This window comes from Anas acuta, chromosome 1 (genome assembly GCF_963932015.1).
Source record: "Anas acuta chromosome 1, bAnaAcu1.1, whole genome shotgun sequence".
Classification (NCBI taxonomy): Eukaryota; Metazoa; Chordata; class Aves; order Anseriformes; family Anatidae; genus Anas; species Anas acuta.
The window spans coordinates 73,925,585-73,944,069 of record NC_088979.1 but is presented as its reverse complement, the minus strand read 5'-3'; positions in this window follow the sequence as shown (position 1 = coordinate 73,944,069).

Genomic DNA, 18,485 nt, shown 5'->3' with positions numbered 1-18,485 from the left:
AACTGTACCATAATATATATATGGTATATATAACTGCTAATATAGGAAGAACAACTGAGATGAGAGGCAGAGAATGCAAATGAATCAGTTTTGGGAAATCTAAATGCTAATGAAAGCTTTCACTTGCAACTTTTCTTCTTGCCTTTGTTTCAGGAAAAGAATCATTTTCACATTGCTGTTAAGGGTTCTTATGTTGATGATTATTTTACCCACGTCTTTAAAAAAGTATTACTGACCAAAACATTTGTATGATTAGCATGATTTACAGTGACATATTGTTTTATAAAATAGTAGACAAATAACAAGGAGACTTTTGCAAACACTTAAAGCAGAGTCTACTTCTCTGAACTTGTGTACACTTGCAGTGAACTGAACAGCTGTCTCAGGTTTATTATTTAAGAAAAATCCTCAGAATTTAGACAAATAACTATTCAGAATAAATAAATAAATGAATAAATAAATAAATAAATATTTTATCTGAGTCTCCTGTTTGGTGAGAACATTTGTTCAGATTCTCAGTTGTATCAAAAATCATTTCAGAGTACAACATGATCTTTATTTTACTTAAGAGCTTTAGGCAATTATGCATAAATTATTTTTTTCTGGTTTTGAGAATGAAATTATTATTTTTATGTTTATTGTTTAAATATAAAATAAATAAGTGGTGTTATCACATAATGTGGTATTTAATTATACCACATAATATTTAATAAATAAATAAGTAGGTATGCTTAGCAGTAGATGGAATTCTAAAGTGTTATTCAGTGTGATCTCATTTACTATGACCTGCAAAAAGAAAAAAGTCTAAATTTAAGTGGAAAATATAGCTTATTATTTGACATTTCATATATATATATATATATATATATTTTTTTTTCCAGAAGAATAATGCACTTCTGCTTCTAAAACATATTGTTCTGGTACTGAGGAATGCAATTCATTATATTGAAAATTACACCAAAGGCCACATTATTGTCTCACCATCGTTTTATCAAGCTATCAGGTTGTATTTGTTATGCTGAAAGACACTTAGTGTGAACAGCATTTAAGGTAAACAAAAAACATTTGGTCACCTGGAAGCAAACAAAAAAAAACAACAATCTGTTTGCATTATACTTAACTATAAATGTATTAAATACTATAGTATTAACACTTTTTTCTTTTCTCAAATTTTAAGACAGAAGCAACATCACTTCAAAATCAACATGGAAATGGATCAGCCAAGGCACGGAACATGTTCAGCCATCCTCATCATACTAATGAGAAAAATAGTGAGGTTTTTGGTCACTCATCCAAATCATTTTGTCCCTTCCACACAGCCAGTAGACCAAATTGTATATTGTTCACATGCTTGTGAACTAAACCAAGCCTCGCTTGGCTTGGTTTAGTCAGTACACAGATATTCCCCACCCTTGCCTTCAAATTTCTATTCCTGTCAAATTCTCTATTGCACAGATGGGTTTATGCAGATAAGAAAAAACAACATTTTGTGTCACTGTGGTACGTAAATTATTCTGTATGTTATCTGAAGAACACATTTTCAAATCTTCATTTTTGTTGAAGGCAGAGCAAAGATGACAGTCAATTTCAACACCATACCCAGTATAGTTTAGGGTCATATGTACAATCAGATGGAGCTTTTTTGAAGATTTAGTTGTTGCTCTTTTCTGCTACTGTTTCTAACTCACATGAGCCTATAAAATAAAATGGCAGATATAACAGTACTATACACACCAAAAAAATCTATTGAAATCAAAAAGAAAAACATTGATCTTAATAAATCAGCCTACTGGATAACTCCATAAGTAAGATCTAGGTGTGAGAAAATAACTGAATTTTAAGTCCAGATACTCTATGCTTTGCTGCTGACTGTGAGAATTTGTTCATTATGTTACAGGATAATCTGTTGTGCCACAGTAATATGATTGCATTCAGCAAAACATAAGGGCCATAAAGGTCTATTAAGGTGGAATTTAGAGAACTCTGTTGAACAGGTCATTGCAAGAAAATACCAGCTTGTTACAGCATATAAAATTTTAGTTCAGGTCTGAGCTGATTTCAGAGGCCTGTCTCCTGATAAAAAATTTGGGACACAGAAAACAAGTATTCCTTTTATTCTTTGACAGTTAAAGCACCCCATTTGTTAGTTTTGCTTAGCTATCTAATTTACTTAGACTGTTTTGAACTGGAAATAAAAATAATCTCCCAGGACAGGGGTTTCCAGTGAGTGCATCCATCTCTATTAACCATTGCATGAAGTGTGGTACAACACGAAATCATCTCACTCTCAGCTAATAGATCAAACCTAAGCAACTTCACACAGGGTCAGATGGAACGTTTCTTCCCTTTGGACTAATGACACAGGACTGGCTCAGGATGGGATCAGCCAAGTCCCAACAGTGTGGTTCAGTTCTAGTAAGAAAGAGAAACAAATATCAGTCACAAGCAATGACATGCAATAGCAGCAGAAGAAATCTTACAGTAGAGAGGGTGAAGAGGCAACAGAAAATGTCACAGAAAGAAGTTTGGAGGCTACAGGAGTTCATTAGTGTATATATGAGCTAATCCATAGACTGTTGGCCTCACTGACAGACAATGGTCTGAGGGATTTGCAATTTAATAGAGTAGTTGTAGCCTATGGTTGTGAATAACTTGCTTCTTTGCACTACACAATGATTTTTATCCATTCCTAACCATCTCAGACTGGGAAAAAAAAAGTCTCTGTTTTTTGGTATTATTCTTGGGATGGGATGGGATGGGATGGGATGGGATGGGATGGGATGGGATGGGATGGGGAAAGGAGAAAGGAGTAGAGGAGAGGAGAGGAGAGGAGAGGAGAGGAGAGGAGAGGAGAGGAGAGGAGAGGAGAGGAGAGGAGAGGAGAGGAGAGGAGAGGAGAGGAGAGGAGAGGAGAGGAGAGGAGAGGAGAGGAGAGGAGAGGAGAGGAGAGGAGAGGAGAGGAGAGGAGAGGAGAGGAGAGGAGAGGAGAGGAGAGGAGAGGAGAGGAGAGGAGAGGAGAGGAGAGGAGAGGAGAGGAGAGGAGAGGAGAGGAGAGGAGAGGAGAGGAGAGGAGAGGAGAGGAGAGGAGAGGAGAGGAGAGGAGAGGAGAGATAATGGAATAAAATAGAGTAGAAAAAATACAAGAATCCTGACAGTTTTTAATTCAATGGTATAGATGTAACCATACAGTTCACAAATGATTCTTTATAATCAATCTTTAATAACCATAACTGGAGACATCTTTTGGAGATAAATCTAGTTTTCTCTCTCCCTCCTTGGCTCTCTACTCACACCAAGGAGGCAAGTATCAAAGAAGCACAACTGTAAACCTGTTCTGTGTAGTAATGTCTACAAGGAGTCTTGTTTCTTCAAGGAAACAAATTATACTTTTAAACAATGGAGACAAGAAAAATCCCCCCCAAAAAAATAAAAATCCCCAAATCATCAATATTTTACCAACCAGTGTCTGAATGCTAGGAAGATATTTTGTGTGAGAGCACAAAATGCAAATGCAAACATTAAAGCCTGCAATTACTTCTTTAATCTAGTTTTCTCTGGTTTCTCTGTAGTAGGAGTTCTTCTATTTCATTTGTATTCATTTTCACTGCACACAGTACATATTGATTCTGAATAATCTGTCACTTCTCCTTGTTTTCTGTCATCTAGACATGTCTGAAGAAGTATACTAACATCAAGAACCCAGCTACTTAGCTACCAGATGTTTTTTTCTCCTTTGGGAAAATTACTGTCTCAGCAAAATAAATAAATAAATAAAATAAAATAAAAAAATTACTTATTGCCTAGGTATTCAGTGTTTAATTTACTTCCATGAATATACATATTTCATTCCTTGCTTTCATTATGTTTCTTTCAGACAGTTTAAAACAAAAATGTTAGTTCATCCTAAAGCAGACTATATATACAGACACACATATATATTTAATTCCACATAAAATATGTGCAGTATGTGATTGTGTTCCAGTTTCCTAAATATGTTAGTAGTACTTTCTGGGAGGATTTCATTTTTTATATCAATTTTTATTGTTTATTTCTCTATACATAAAGCCATAGATTTTCTCAAAACAACAATATTTAGAGAGAAAAATACTACTCTATTTTCAGTATAAATTCTTTCTGCAGTATAAGCATTCATTTTATATAATCCTAAGCCATTATATTTGCTCTCCTTTTAAGTTGGATCATTTTTTTTGTAGTTGTTTTAAAAAATAATGTTATAATCTAGCACTATCCTTAATTTTAAGCATAAAGCAGCAAACACAAAAGCCAGTTGCTTGCTATTTCTGAAAGAGACCTTTTTACTCTCAGGTTTATATTGTTTTGGTTGACAACATCAGTGGTGTTTTGTTTGAGATATGAAGTATTATCCTGAATTTAACATTGTTAGTACCTGAATGAGAAAAAAAGTTCTCCATGAAAAGCTCTTCAAAGAAAGACTACTTGAAAAGACTTTTCAGTAATAATTGTTTTATACAGTGCTACACTGAAACTTCTTACACTCAGTGTTGAAATTATTTTTTGTCAGTCAACATCTAAGTTCATTTTATTCTTTTCCTTGTATTCATCAGACTGAAGTGTGAATGCTGGTGTTGACCTACTTTAATATGTTGATGTATACTAGTACTAAAATGAAGTGACATCTGTATTTTCATTTTTTTGAATTGTCATTCTCATGATGACTAATGGTATGTAATGATGTTTGTCTACTGTCAAAAAGGAAAAAAGACTGGTCTCCTCTGCATCCTATTTCTCTCTTTTTGGAGGACATACCTACATTAAGGTGGTAGGTTCGTTAGTTTTAGACATTTACAAAAGACCTGTACATGTTAGTAATACATCTAGGTCGCCTTCATAGCAGATTAGTTTACCAGCTGAAATGCAATTAGGATGCAATTATTTACCTAAATGTACCTTCTTTATCACAGTGGAATGAATAAATATATGGAGGCCATGTATGACATTGAATAGATTTCCACCAAATAAAATAAAGGTACTTGGCTTAAATGTTACATGTATCCTGGAGATACGGTAAGCATGGTGATGCCACTCTGAATATCACATTAAATTTTCAATGAGAAAAGATTTCAGTTCTTTCTAGGTGTCCTAGATCAGCAGCTAAAATCTTACTTCATAAGTAGTGGGCATTTAAATACACATTTTAATATTTCTGTGTAATATCACGTCATAACATTTAGTTTAACTGGTCAATTTTTTATCAGGTTTATTATTATTTTTTTAATTTTATTTATCACTTTGTTTTGTACCAAATGAAAAAGTATTTGTCAGGCATGCAATTTTAAAAGGTTTTAAAGATTTCAGAGTGCTTTTTCTCTTTTCTCTTTTTTTTTTAAAGGTAACCACTTTTTTTTTTTTTTTTTTTTTTTTTTCCCCCATCTATGGGTTTGAAATTATGCCTTTTGTTAGGTTCCTGTATGACATCTTAAATTGTTAAATCAAAAAGATTAATAGGAAAAGAAAACATAGTTCTGATATGCAAGAAGAATTCTTGCCAATTTTACTTGCTGGCATTCATATAAAATCTTTCATGTTAATACGACTAATAATGACATTTCTCTTAACCACATTTACAGTAGCATAAAAATTCACAAACATACAAAATTCCAATTCTAGATCTTACAAATATGATTGTTCTTTTCCTCAGGGTGCTGATCAGTCTATAAAATCTGTGGGGAAAAGTTGACCTAATTTATTTTAACCTGATTTCCTTTTATGATAAGATCACCCGTATGGTGGACCAAGGGAAACCAGCTGATGTGATTTTTTTGGACTTCAGCAAGGCTTTTGACACGGTTTCCCATAGGATCCTACTGGACAAAATGTCCAGCATACAGCTAAATAAAAACATCATACGATGGGTGAGCAATTGGCTAACGGGCAGGGCCCAAAGGGTTATGGTAAATGGGGCTGCGTCAGGCTGGCGGGTGGTCACCAGTGGGGTCCCTCAAGGCTCCATTTTAGGGCCGGTACTTTTCAATATTTTTATAAACGATCTGGATGTAGGAATAGAAGGTATTTTGAGCAAGTTTGCTGATGACACCAAACTTGGAGGAGTTGTGGACTCGAATGAGGGTGGAAAGGCCTTGCAGAGGGATCTGGATAGGTTGGAGAGCTGGGCGATCACCAACCGCATGAGGTTCAATAAGAGCAAGTGCCGAGTCCTGCACCTGGGACGGGGAAACCCTGGCTGCACGTACAGACTGGGCGATGAGACGCTGGAGAGCAGCCTAGAAGAGAGGGATCTGGGGGTCGTGGTAGACAGCAAGTTGAGCCAGCAGTGTGCCCTGGCAGCCAGGAGGGCCAACCGTGTCCTGGGGTGCATCAAGCACGGCATCGCTAGTAGGTCAAGGGAGGTGATTGTCCCGCTCTACTCTGCGCTGGTGCGGCCTCACCTTGAGTACTGTGTGCAGTTCTGGGCACCACAGTATAAAAAGGACATGAAACTGTTGGAGAGTGTCCAGAGGAGGGCTATGAAGATGGTGAAAGGCCTGGAGGGGAAGACGTACGAGGAACGGCTGAGGGCACTGGGCCTGTTCAGCCTGGAGAAGAGGAGGCTGAGGGGAGGCCTCATCACAGTCTACAACTTCCTCGTAAGGGGGTGTCGAGAGGCAGGAGACCTTTTCTCCATTAACACCAGTGACAGGACCCGCGGGAACGGGGTTAAGCTGAGGCAGGGGAAATTTAGGCTTGACATCAGGAGGGGGTTCTTCACAGAGAGGGTGGTTGCACACTGGAACAGGCTCCCCAGGGCAGTGGTCACTGCACCGAGCCTGTCTGAATTTAAGAAGAGATTGGACTGTGCACTTAGTCACATGGTCTGAACTTTTGGGTAGACCTGTGCGGTGTCAAGAGTTGGACTTGATGATCCTTAAGGGTCCCTTCCAACTCAGGATATTCTATGATTCTATGATTCTATGATTCTATTCACTTATACATAAATAGAGCTATAAATGAAAACTAATTAATGTTTTAGTAGAATAATGACCATGCATTTAGAAGGAATTACAAATGTGTGAGTGTATATGTGCCTATATATTTTTAAACACCTATGGAAAAGTAAAATAATTATTCCTTTTTTATGCATCACTTTTGTGGTGGTGTTACCCAGTTGGACAGCTGAGCACCACCACAACCACTCTCTCACTCCCCTTCCACAAAGGGAAAGGGGGAAAAAATACAATGGAAGGGGCTCAAGGGTTGAGATACGGACAGGGAGAACACTCACTAATTATTGTCACAGGGAAAACAGACCCAGCACAGGGAGGTTAATGTAATTTATTACCTATTACTAACAAGCTAGAGCAGTGAGAAACAATAAACAAACTAATAAACACCCACCCTCCAACCACCCTCTTCTACCTCCACCAGGGGCCTCTCCACAGGCTGCAGGGGAACTGCTGCTGCTTGCCTGGAGCACCTCCTGCCCTCCAGCTGCACTCACCTTGGGGTCTGCAGGTCTGCTTCTCACTCCTTACTCTCACAACTGCTGTTCCACAGCAGATTTTTGTTGTTTTGTTGTTGTTGGTTTTCCTCTTTCTTAAATCTCTCAGAGAGGCACAAACAACATCACCTATTGGTGGCTCGGGTGGCAGTGGGTCTCTTTGGAGCTGGCTGAAACTGGCCCTTATCTAACCTGGGGTACCTTCTGGATTCTTTTCACAGTGGCCACCCCCTGAAGCTTCCCTGCTATCAAAATTTTGCCACATAAATTCACTACATTTTTAAAATGCATCCATCTATTGGGCTGATGACAAGTCCTTCATGTTTTTAACAAATGTACTGTTAGTAACATAAAGTGATTAACCAGTGTCTAACATATTTCTGTTCTATTAGACTAGGTATTACCCCATTAGTCCTATTCATTCGATGTTGCAAAGTGCATGAATGCTTCTCATGGATACTGTTAATGGTCTAGGACTTGGAGTTGTGCATTTATGCTGTAAAGTTTAATATGGAATGAACCAAGGTGCTTACATAACATGTAACATTTGTACTGTTATTTACATAAACATGTATTTATTTTTATAACAAATATATTGTAAAATAAAAGCTCGTTCTTTTTATTCATTTTTTGTATATCTTCCTGCCCTGACTGTGTTTTGAAAAATGAATCTTTTAAGGAAAAAAATAATTAGCTTTCAGATATATTTGTCAAAGACACTGTTCCCTAGCATCTATTTAATCACATCTGACTGTCAAGAACCACATTGCTGCTAATATCTTTGACTAAGTTGTTCTATTTTTCAATCTACCGCAGACTTTTAGTGGCTGTTTATGCTACAAGAATGGAAATACATTGTTTACTAGCTCTAAGAAGCTTCTTAGGGACTTTCTACATTAAGTATATTTAGCTGTCATATATATATATATATATATATATATATATATATATATAATATTAAATATATATATTATATTTTTTTTTCCCATTGTACTAATTCCTCTTTTATCAGCCATGTGTTTTTAATAGAGTTCCTTCAGTGAAAGCATTATATGGCCACCTCAATTAGTATCACACTTTAGTCTTAATGAAAGCAATATGACAGGAGCTACATCACTTCCAAACCACTGAGAGCACCACTGGAAATGCAGAAGCTAAGGTTTGAAAATGTTCTGTGGTTCTTTTTGCTATCCTCAGACTGTAAAATTCAATTTAGAACTGTTCTTGGAGCAGCCTACAGTGTAGGTGGCACCAGTAGAGATGAAGGTTTTGGAGGCAGTATACTGCCATGAGTATTTGCATAATAACTTCTGAGCTGCAAGGAAGGTGAGATTCTTCTTGTTTTATCTCTTTCTCTATAGCACTTTCACACATACAATGCTGCAAAGCAGAGGAAGGGTGTCTGTCTTGCAGATGTGGTACCAAGAGGTACCCAAATTAATAAATCCATACTGATGCTGCATAGAAAGAAGAAAGGGGTTCCCTGGGCCCTTTGGTTAATATAATTCTACCTTTCAATATGCCATATAACTGTTCTAGTGGGAGCTAGTCAGTTCTCTGTAGGTTTCTTGTTTGATTACACCAAACTGATCAGCATTCTCTCTGTATTTTCAGTTAGAACTATTTCTGTAGTTGCCTAACTCTTCTGTGTTTTCAGTTGGTAGATTTTCAAAGATTTTCAAAGGTAGACTTTCACTCCTCATGGAGATGATATAACACTGAAGACCAGTGGAGATTACACTGATTTATCACAACCATCCCAGTCAATGGAACTCTACTGGCTCTCACTGGAGAGATTGGAAGGTTCAGACTGGATGATTTCTTACTATATCTAATACAAGTATTCACTTCAGATCATTTAGTAAGCCAAGTATGTCTAAATGATTTAGTAAATCCATATCAAATGGTCTTTTATCCCACTAAAGTTTACAAAGAAGAGGTAGAGGCTTAGTCCTCAGAAAAACAATAGCCAAGGGGTGACATAGCCCCAGAAAAACAGTAGATCGAGCAGATCAGAACAGGAAAATGGAATCAGATGAAAATATAATCAAGCTTGTGTAGCTCCAAAAATACTGCTTAATCTTGATTGCAGCTATTTGGTGTCACCATTTCACATTCTGACTTTCTACACATTTGCATATAGGTCAGACCTGTGATGGTTCTAAACTGGCTAAATCTCTTCAATGAGAACAGTATTCAGCTTCTACAGTGTCTGTACATTTTTGTGGGATTATTTATAAGTGGCAGTCTTTTTTTTTATCTTTTTTTTTTCTTTTTTTTTAATCACAAGGGCCCAGGAGAGGACTTGAGAGAACTTGCTCTTTATTCATCACTGCTTTTATTTTAAAATCTGTGGATTATGGCAATCTAATTCACAGATCTCTCACAGTTATATTCCTTTAGCAACAAATATTTGTATAAGAAAACACAGTTCTCACCTCTGCGAGATTAGCTACAACATGTCAGGGTGGAATGACTTGTTTTAATACAGCATACTGGCAGCATTAGTCTGGTCCTTATTTTTTATTCTCTTTGCTACTGAAAGGTAAATGTTTACCACATTTGGTAACAGTAGTGCTTCAATTGACAAGAATTTAATATGGCTGCAATACTGTTCCAGAAGTTATTCTGATTTAGGAGTGTTAAAAATAGCATCATAAATCATTTTTTTTCCAGGAGCAATTTATTTTTTTCTAAAAACTCACTATAATAGCTGATGAATTTTCATGCTCCCCTGGGAGGCTTGTTTGTTTACTTTGGTCTTCTCTGTTTTATTTTTTATCTTTCTTTCTGTTTATTATTATTATTATTATTATTATTATTATTATTATTATTATTATTATTATTATTATTATTTTACTATGCTGTTTCAAAAAGATGCAAAAATGGTCAGAGATGAGGATAAATACATTAACCTTTAGATTCTGTGGTTATGATTGAAACAATTCAAGCTGGTCAAAAATATTCATTTTGATTAAAAGGTAATTTTTCACTAACCTGCACAAACGTTCTCATAAATTTATCCTCTCTGTACTCATGACTATCATCTTGAACCTTATAACCAACTCTTTTTTTTTTTTTTTCTTTTCATCCCCAAAGAAATTCAACCAGGCCCAATCTCCAGAGCAATTTCCTAAGAAGGTTTCCTAATTAAGCCTTCCCACACCTTTCTCTCAGAGCAGGAAATCCCTGTTTTCAGCTTGAAATACCTTGTGGAAAACTTTCACAAGAGCAGATAGTACATGATTTCCTTTTCTGTCTGTTGCTCTCACAGACAGTCTGCCATCAGTAACAAGCACAACTTTGTGGTAGCTCACATGCTCCATCCAGCAAAGAATAGTACTAGTCACCAGGGAATGGTAGGAGCACAATAATACGTTACATTTATGGCTAGGCCTGAGACTTGTATCCATGTCTGCCATTACTCACAGTGGTGGATTTAATGATGTTACCATTTTGGATTTTTCAGGTTTAAGAACTTCTTACTGTAGATGTTTCCTCTTTTAGTAGTCCCTGGAGTGTTTCAGATATTACTTTATGTTATTGACAGCAGACGAGGTCATAGTCTCTGTGGTATATGGGACATTTCTGGAGAAACTGCTATCATTTATTGTTAAATCTAATTTGAGAAAAGAAACAAACTACCTCACACATTGTGTATGTATTAGAAAAAAACATGAAGGAATCTAACACTAATAACTCAAAATAATGGAAGCAATAGGGTTCCTTCTGTGAAATCACAGACTGTTCAATTGCAAGCCCTTTAAATTGTGCCCAAGCTCTCCAGGCACCAGGGGTCTCCAATAGGCCCCAGTGTGAATTTTTCTGCTATGAAGCACAATAAAGTAACTCTATAAAGAATGAAACCAATCTATTTCATTTTTTTTTTTTTTACACACTAATAAAAATACATTTCATTTCCGTTATGGTTCAAGCATAGCTGTCACTGCCATACAGAGACTCGGTTTGGAAGTCTATAACCAGTATTATGTTTTACAAGGTAAATTTCTGCACTAAATCAAATAAAACATGTGCATGAAAACTTTGAATTCTTATTTTCATTCCTTGTAGCACTCCAAAGACTATTAAAAGGCATCACAGGTATTTGAATGCACACCATTTACTTCTGGTATCACTTTCCCTTAAAAATATTATTGACAAAAAGCATCAGATTTTTTAATTATTGCCTTTTCCTAGAAGAAGACAGTTATCCTGATGATAAAAATTATATATAAAATAGCTCAAATCTAAGTGTCCCCAACACCACTTGAGTTTCATCTGTGATTACACCAGAAATTGGGCCAAAACTTTAATGAAGGTCTGAAATATTCAGATAATATTTTATTTTTATGTATGCAGATTTTTCTTATGGGTTCCAGATGGAACTGCAGAAAATGAAACACCAGCAGGGTTGGTTGTAGTATTTCAGAAGCAAAAGCATAACAGCTCTAAAGTTCCGAAGAAAACCTCGTTCTGTGAGATCTCCAGATTTGTTCTACATGCTCAAACCACTCCAAAAGTTTGGATGAACTCTGTTTATATGTCAAAATTTATAATATTTAGATGAATGAAACCTAAACAAAGACCTTTTCTAATTTTGCCTATTTTAATGAAAACTCATGTTAAATGCATTTTCATTTTTAACCAGGAGAAAAATAGAAAAAAAAAAAAAGAGATGTGAAAAGACATGGAAAGGTTGGGATGGGGGAAAAATGAATCTTAGTTTTAGTGATAAAGTTCTATTAGACATTGGGAGGCAAAACACTGTGTGTGTCGTGGTGGTAGAATATCTTAATTATTAAAATGTTTGGTGGCTTTAACAGGTGCTGTTAGAGTGTAACAGGTGCTGTGTTAGTTTAAGAGGAATAAATAGAAGGAGATAAAGAAAGGTACTACTATCTACCTTGTAAACAGCTATAATTGAACAAAAGTGTTTAAGAACCAAAAATACATGGATGCAAATATTTGCCCAAACCATCCCATCAGAAAGCTTTGTCCTTTACTTTTTCATTCTTGGTATAGAATAGGAAAATGCTAGCAGTTACAGGAAGAATTTAGGCTTGGAGTTCACATTAGTGGCATATCTTATTACATAATCTTAGAATGAAGAACCTTATGGAAATATATGAATAACTTTCTACTTTCTCAAATCAAGGAACAAGAAAAAAAAAAAAAAAGAGGAAATTTGAAAGTCTAACATCAGGGGTTTTTTGCCTTTGTATAGCACATCAACCTGCTTACTCAGATATATTATATAAATATAATTTGGTCCATACAATCTTGTTAACCATTTTAAAAAACGTGAATAAACATTGCACCCAGAGAGTAAATAAAGAAATGAATGTATACCTTTTAAAATACAGGAATGCCATGTTCCTGAAAAACTTTAATAGGACATGATTGTATAATATGCTCTTTATAACTCCCAATTCTCTTCCTGCTTTGTCTGTAATCTTGACTACCTTCCATTTGCTCTTTGAAACTTGGAATAATTAAAAATCCATTATACTTCCCACTCTGCAATGACAATACATAAATTAAGACTCAGCAATGTTGAAACACATATAAAAAGTGATATAACCCTTTCAGAGTGTCACTTATCTACAATGCAAATTTATCCTGGGCCATCAGAAACTCAGCAAATATTTTTTATTTAGAACTCAACCTTTTACAGCTAAGTAGTGTTCATTTGTTGATTCATAGTTCAGAAGTTACTGAGGTGTTTATTTTTGTTAATCAAATATGCACTTATTTATTTTTGTACTCCCAGTACCCAGCCTCAAGGATGCACAGTGACTCTCAGAACTGACATATGCAGAACTTTGCAGACAGGCTTTCATTTAAAGTGTCCATTTCCACCAAACAATTCTGCTAAACTGTATATAGTATTTGCTTGCAGGTAACGGGTATTTACCTACCTGTTTAGATATAGGAAACAAAAATTAACCTACCCTAGACCTCTTTGATGAACTCAAACCTAATATTAGCTGATTGAGCCAAACCCTGCGGTTTTGAACTTATCTGAACATAAGGTTTACAAAAAGAGAGAAATAGTTGTAGCTAGCCTGTGATGGATGTATATAATTTCTCACAAACATCTGCCATTCTCTCTCTGTCTTTATTATTGCTTTTCATTTCTATTTCTCTGCCATGAAAAATAAATAAATAACGTGTGCATAAATAAATAAATAAATAACGTGTGCCACCCCCCTCCCCCCGACTCTCCCACCCCAGGAGCCCACCTGGCTTCCCATACTCTGGGGGACTCCCAGCCAGGCCTTGGTCCTCTTTATCACTGTTGCTTTGGTAGGTGGTTGTGGGGCTCTGGGGTGACTCTGGTCTCTGTCCCCAGCCCAGCCCTGATCTCTTGCTTGTGCTGCAGGATGAGAACCGTTTCAGGGATGGCATGACTCTATTACCTCCATGACAGCCCTGGACTCGTGGCTCCATCACTAGTCATTGACCACCCTTTACTCCCGTGTCAGCCATCACAACACCTTGATGTTTAGCTGCTGTTTCTTGATAACAGTTTAATTTTTGTGGATTATAGATCAGGTTATATCTTATATCTTTGAAGACCTACTTGACACTTATAGAATGTAGCAGTTCTTCAGCTTTCTGGTGCTTTACCAGAAAAGTAGAAGCAAAAAAAAAAAAAAAATTAGTCATTCCCATATCCCTAACATCTATTTTTCTATCTCTCTCACTTACTTAGAAGACTACTGTTTTTTGTATTGATGTACATACAGCTTGCCTCACTGCAAGATCTCATGAGGAGATCTTTACTTGGCTTCTTATTACTACAGCTTTCTTCAATGAATCACACTTTCAACAACTCAGTTAAAAGAAAAATATTGAAAACTTGCTAATTTTGTAGGCAACATCCTTTTTTGTATTGAATAAGACAGTTTTCTGGGAAAAGCATGAATTTGAAAAACTAAAAAAGACATTTAAAAACTATGAATGTTTACATAAAAAAGGAAAAACTTTGAATGTTTGACTTCACAACTAACAGCTGTAACTTTCTTTCACCTTTGCCTTGTGTTTTTATAAATACATTAAGAAATTTATCTTATCATGAAATGGAATCTTGCAGCAAACACTTCATTTTTCCTTATTTCTCTCATTCATTGGTTTGAATATTTCCCAAAGGGTGGCTTGACTGAAATATTCACGTTATTTTCTAATGTTTTGAATACCTAGTGATACTGTCGTGCAGTTAGATGAGGAGAGGCCAAGGGTAAATCAAACTGGGTAGGCATTCACTTCAAGGGCATTTACAATAGAGTGTTTTCAAAGTTTCCATACACCTATATGTAACAGTTAGAAGACCTTTATTTTAGTTTAGTTTAGTTTAGTTTAATTTTTAATTAAATCTCAGGTTCTTTAAAAGGAGTTACTTATTGCAGTTATTATATGAATCATCAATATTTTCATTCACCTTCCACTTATTAATATGTCTATTATCTGGCCTCATAATACCCATTGTCTTGGTGTATTTGTAAAGAACTATTGAGTAGCTTTAATTTATACTCATTTATTTTTTGTTCCTGTTCATTTTTATTATTATTATTTTTTACATACTTGAAATTACTCTTTTATATCAGACTAATCTCAGAGGTTTGAGAAGCTATTATGATGCTATTGGTTGATTCTGGGCACCATGGGTAACATTTGCTTTTATCAGAAATAGTTTATAATTTTTTAGTGGTAGTATCATTGTGTTTTCCTCTAGGTGGGATTTATCAGAACAAATGTAAAATGTTAGCTCTATAATTTAACTTTCTTAAGGTCTCCAGCTATCTAAGTGAGTGAAATAGCAACTTCTAGGTCACGATTAATCTTATTAATTAGCTAAAATAGATCAGATTAAAAGAAGTTTAGAAGTTACTCCTTTTCTCCATTGACTGTAGAAGGAATCAATAACAATCATCTCAGCTATAGATATTATATTCTGGACATCTGAATGTAGGTTAAGAGGAACTTGCCAGAGGAAAGTTAAATAAAAATGGCTTGGAAGCCATGGCATCTATCTGTGTGTTAAGTTTTGTTTCTGATTTGGAATTAGAGGAAAATTGTCTAAGAGTTGTCATTAAAGTTCCTTAGGGAACCAAAATATTGAGCAAGGGAAAACACTGTGCAAGTGGAGACAGCATGAATTTTAAATCCTACACACCATTCTACATCATTATGGGATAAGGAAAATACTTAATTTTATCCTCCAGGAAAACAGGACATCCTGAAACCTGCTTCCATTATAACCTCAAAGTTGTGGGTGGATAGCAAATTAATCGGGATTTGGATGAGTGTCTGAAACAGACAGACTGACTGGGGGTGTCCCAAACAGAGGGAGGGACAGTTCATAAAGGACCTATAAACTGGGTTCTGATTGCCAGTTTTGAATTAAAAAGAGAGAATGACTTTTATCAGCCCTAGCTTAGCAATTTTTGAAGTGGTGACAGGGTGTCAGGAAGGGGATAAGGCAAAGTTTGTGAGATAATAAGTGCAACAAAGACTTTGGGAAGAAACGATAGAAAACAACTTTTAAATGTGAACGTTCCAATGAGTACCAGAAAAAGAGATGAAAGATATTGTCGTCGTCATCGTGTCCCCCCCCCCCCCCCCCAGTCTTCCTAGCTGAAGGTTTGAAGAGAGAAAAATATTTTCTTCACACTATTTCTTGGTTGTGTCTGTGAGTTTATAGGAACTTGTCACACATCCCTATATATAATGCCAAGATTCACAGATATTTCATTGTGCTTCAGTAAAATAGTCATCTTCTACAGAAAACAAACCATTTTTTTTTTTCACTTTCAGAGCTACTTTGCTAAAATTTGCTGCCTGCAGCCACCAGGTATCTCCTGAGAAATTATTTTAAGCAAACAATAGCAACGGACAAAATATCAACAAAAATAGAATCAGTAAAAGCAAACTCTGCATGCTCCTCCAAATAAGTGTCCTTTTAGCTAATAAAAGAACCCCAGTCTTGAATTCCTCTGGCTCCAATTCCTTTCTAAGTTGCCTTTTGCTTTTGTATGCTTCTTTTCCTTCCCCCACGATTGTTCCCTATGTGCAGCTGTTAAAGATATTTTTAGGTACAGACAGAGATTGCCTGTAGCACCGACTAAATGAGACTGTCACATAGGAAGGCTGTAAATGCACACAAATAATAAAGCAAAATCTAGGACTTTGGCTAACACCACCTGTTCCTAATATTCTCTCATGGCCCCTGGCATAGAAAGAAACTGAAGATGAAAGAATACTTTCAATTGCATAAGGGGGCTGTTTTGCCTGGTTGGTATTATGCAAAAGATATGTTGCAGGAATCATTACAGGGGTGTAGAAGAGACATGATGGGAATGCTGGCCAGTGTACAAGCTCTCAGATAAAGCTTATAGAAAACCATGTAGCACCCCCCAAAGGGAAGTGCTAGCATTCATCCTGTTTAAAAAATGAACCATACACTGCTGGAAGGAAGAAATGGCCACTTAGAGGAGGATGGATGGGGGCAGAATGTCGCTACTCTTTCTGCTCCAGAGTATCAGTTCATGAGCTCACCTGTGGGCACTGCTCAGTAAGAAAAACTGTAAGAAGCCATGACCCTTGTGATCTTCTTTCTCCCAATCTTGTTTGCTTGGGAGAAAAGGAAAGGCCAGTGAGGTATCAGAACTTTTAAGAACAAAAGTGACTACGTGCAAATTATACTTGTTAGTTTGTGCTTACAAGGCCCCCTTCTTCTACCAGCTGTTGTCTGCTGTGTCCCACTGACCACAGTCAGCACTCCAGGATGTTTTAACTGCTCTGCCTTACTCTGTAATGCCAGATAGAGCTTCTTTTCCTCTGGCCTCAGCTCTCCCATCCAGAGTTTAAAATGAACTCTGCCTTCTAAAGGGAACATATTCATATAGTCCTTGACTATATTAACATTGCTTTTGTCTGTCACATTTCTATATCTGTGACTAGTTATGGTGCTTAACAAACCTGTACATAACACTGTGAATATACAGCACAAAAGTGGATCTCCTGGGTAAGTAGCTCAATATAAAGAGGCAAAACAACAGCTCCTCTTAACACAAGTAGGCAGTTCCTTATACATTACACTATTAATTTCCCATTGGTTGTCATCTGCCAACATACATTTTCTAATTAGTTAATTATGCTACTTGTATGCTGAGCATGTGCATTATTTCCAGTGATTAGTTGCAGTCCACACTATGGAGTACACACTATGTATCTTTTAATGACACATTTGAACATTTGCCCATAAAACATCATAGAGATCTACTGTAGAACTTTGCTAATCTATTGACAAACTACAACACCCTGTTTCTTAGACTGGTGTTCATTTTCCAACTACTTAGCCATGATATTTTTCAGACTTTACAACTTTGATTTACCAAGTTACTGAATGAGTGAAACAGGCAATTATTATTCACAGACCACCCCTATCAGGGTTGGCTGGTTGAGCATTGCAGAAGTATCTGAAAGACATTTATATGTCCTGTCTGTTTTTTTCAGACTTGTCCTAAGTTGAAAATGCCTGACACTTGTACCATAACACTGCATTACCTTGTTAAGCTTCCTAACTGGCAGAGAAGAGAGAAGGATATATCCCTGAGAGAAGCATAGATATGTCACAAATGCAAAGATGGACTTGAGCACCCCAGCCAGCTGTGGGCTACCACAAATGAACAGCTGTCCAGCTCCTGATGGGTGTTTCCTGAGTCTATGTTTGAACTCAGTTGAACAATTGCTTGAGCAAAGTGTCTGAAACCTGTCCTCTCTACAACAAAAGAATATCCTGTAAGGCATCTTTCAGTGCTCTGCTGGGCTTCTGCACTGTGGAAAAATAAATAAATAAAGCACACTTCCCAAACCCATAAATTCATGGCACGAAAAGGAACTGCCACTCACAGTTGATTGAGCATCTCTTCAGAGAACAAAACTCTCTCTTTTCTGACATGCTTTGATGAACAGTGAAATAGTTAACAGTCTTGACATTTATGGA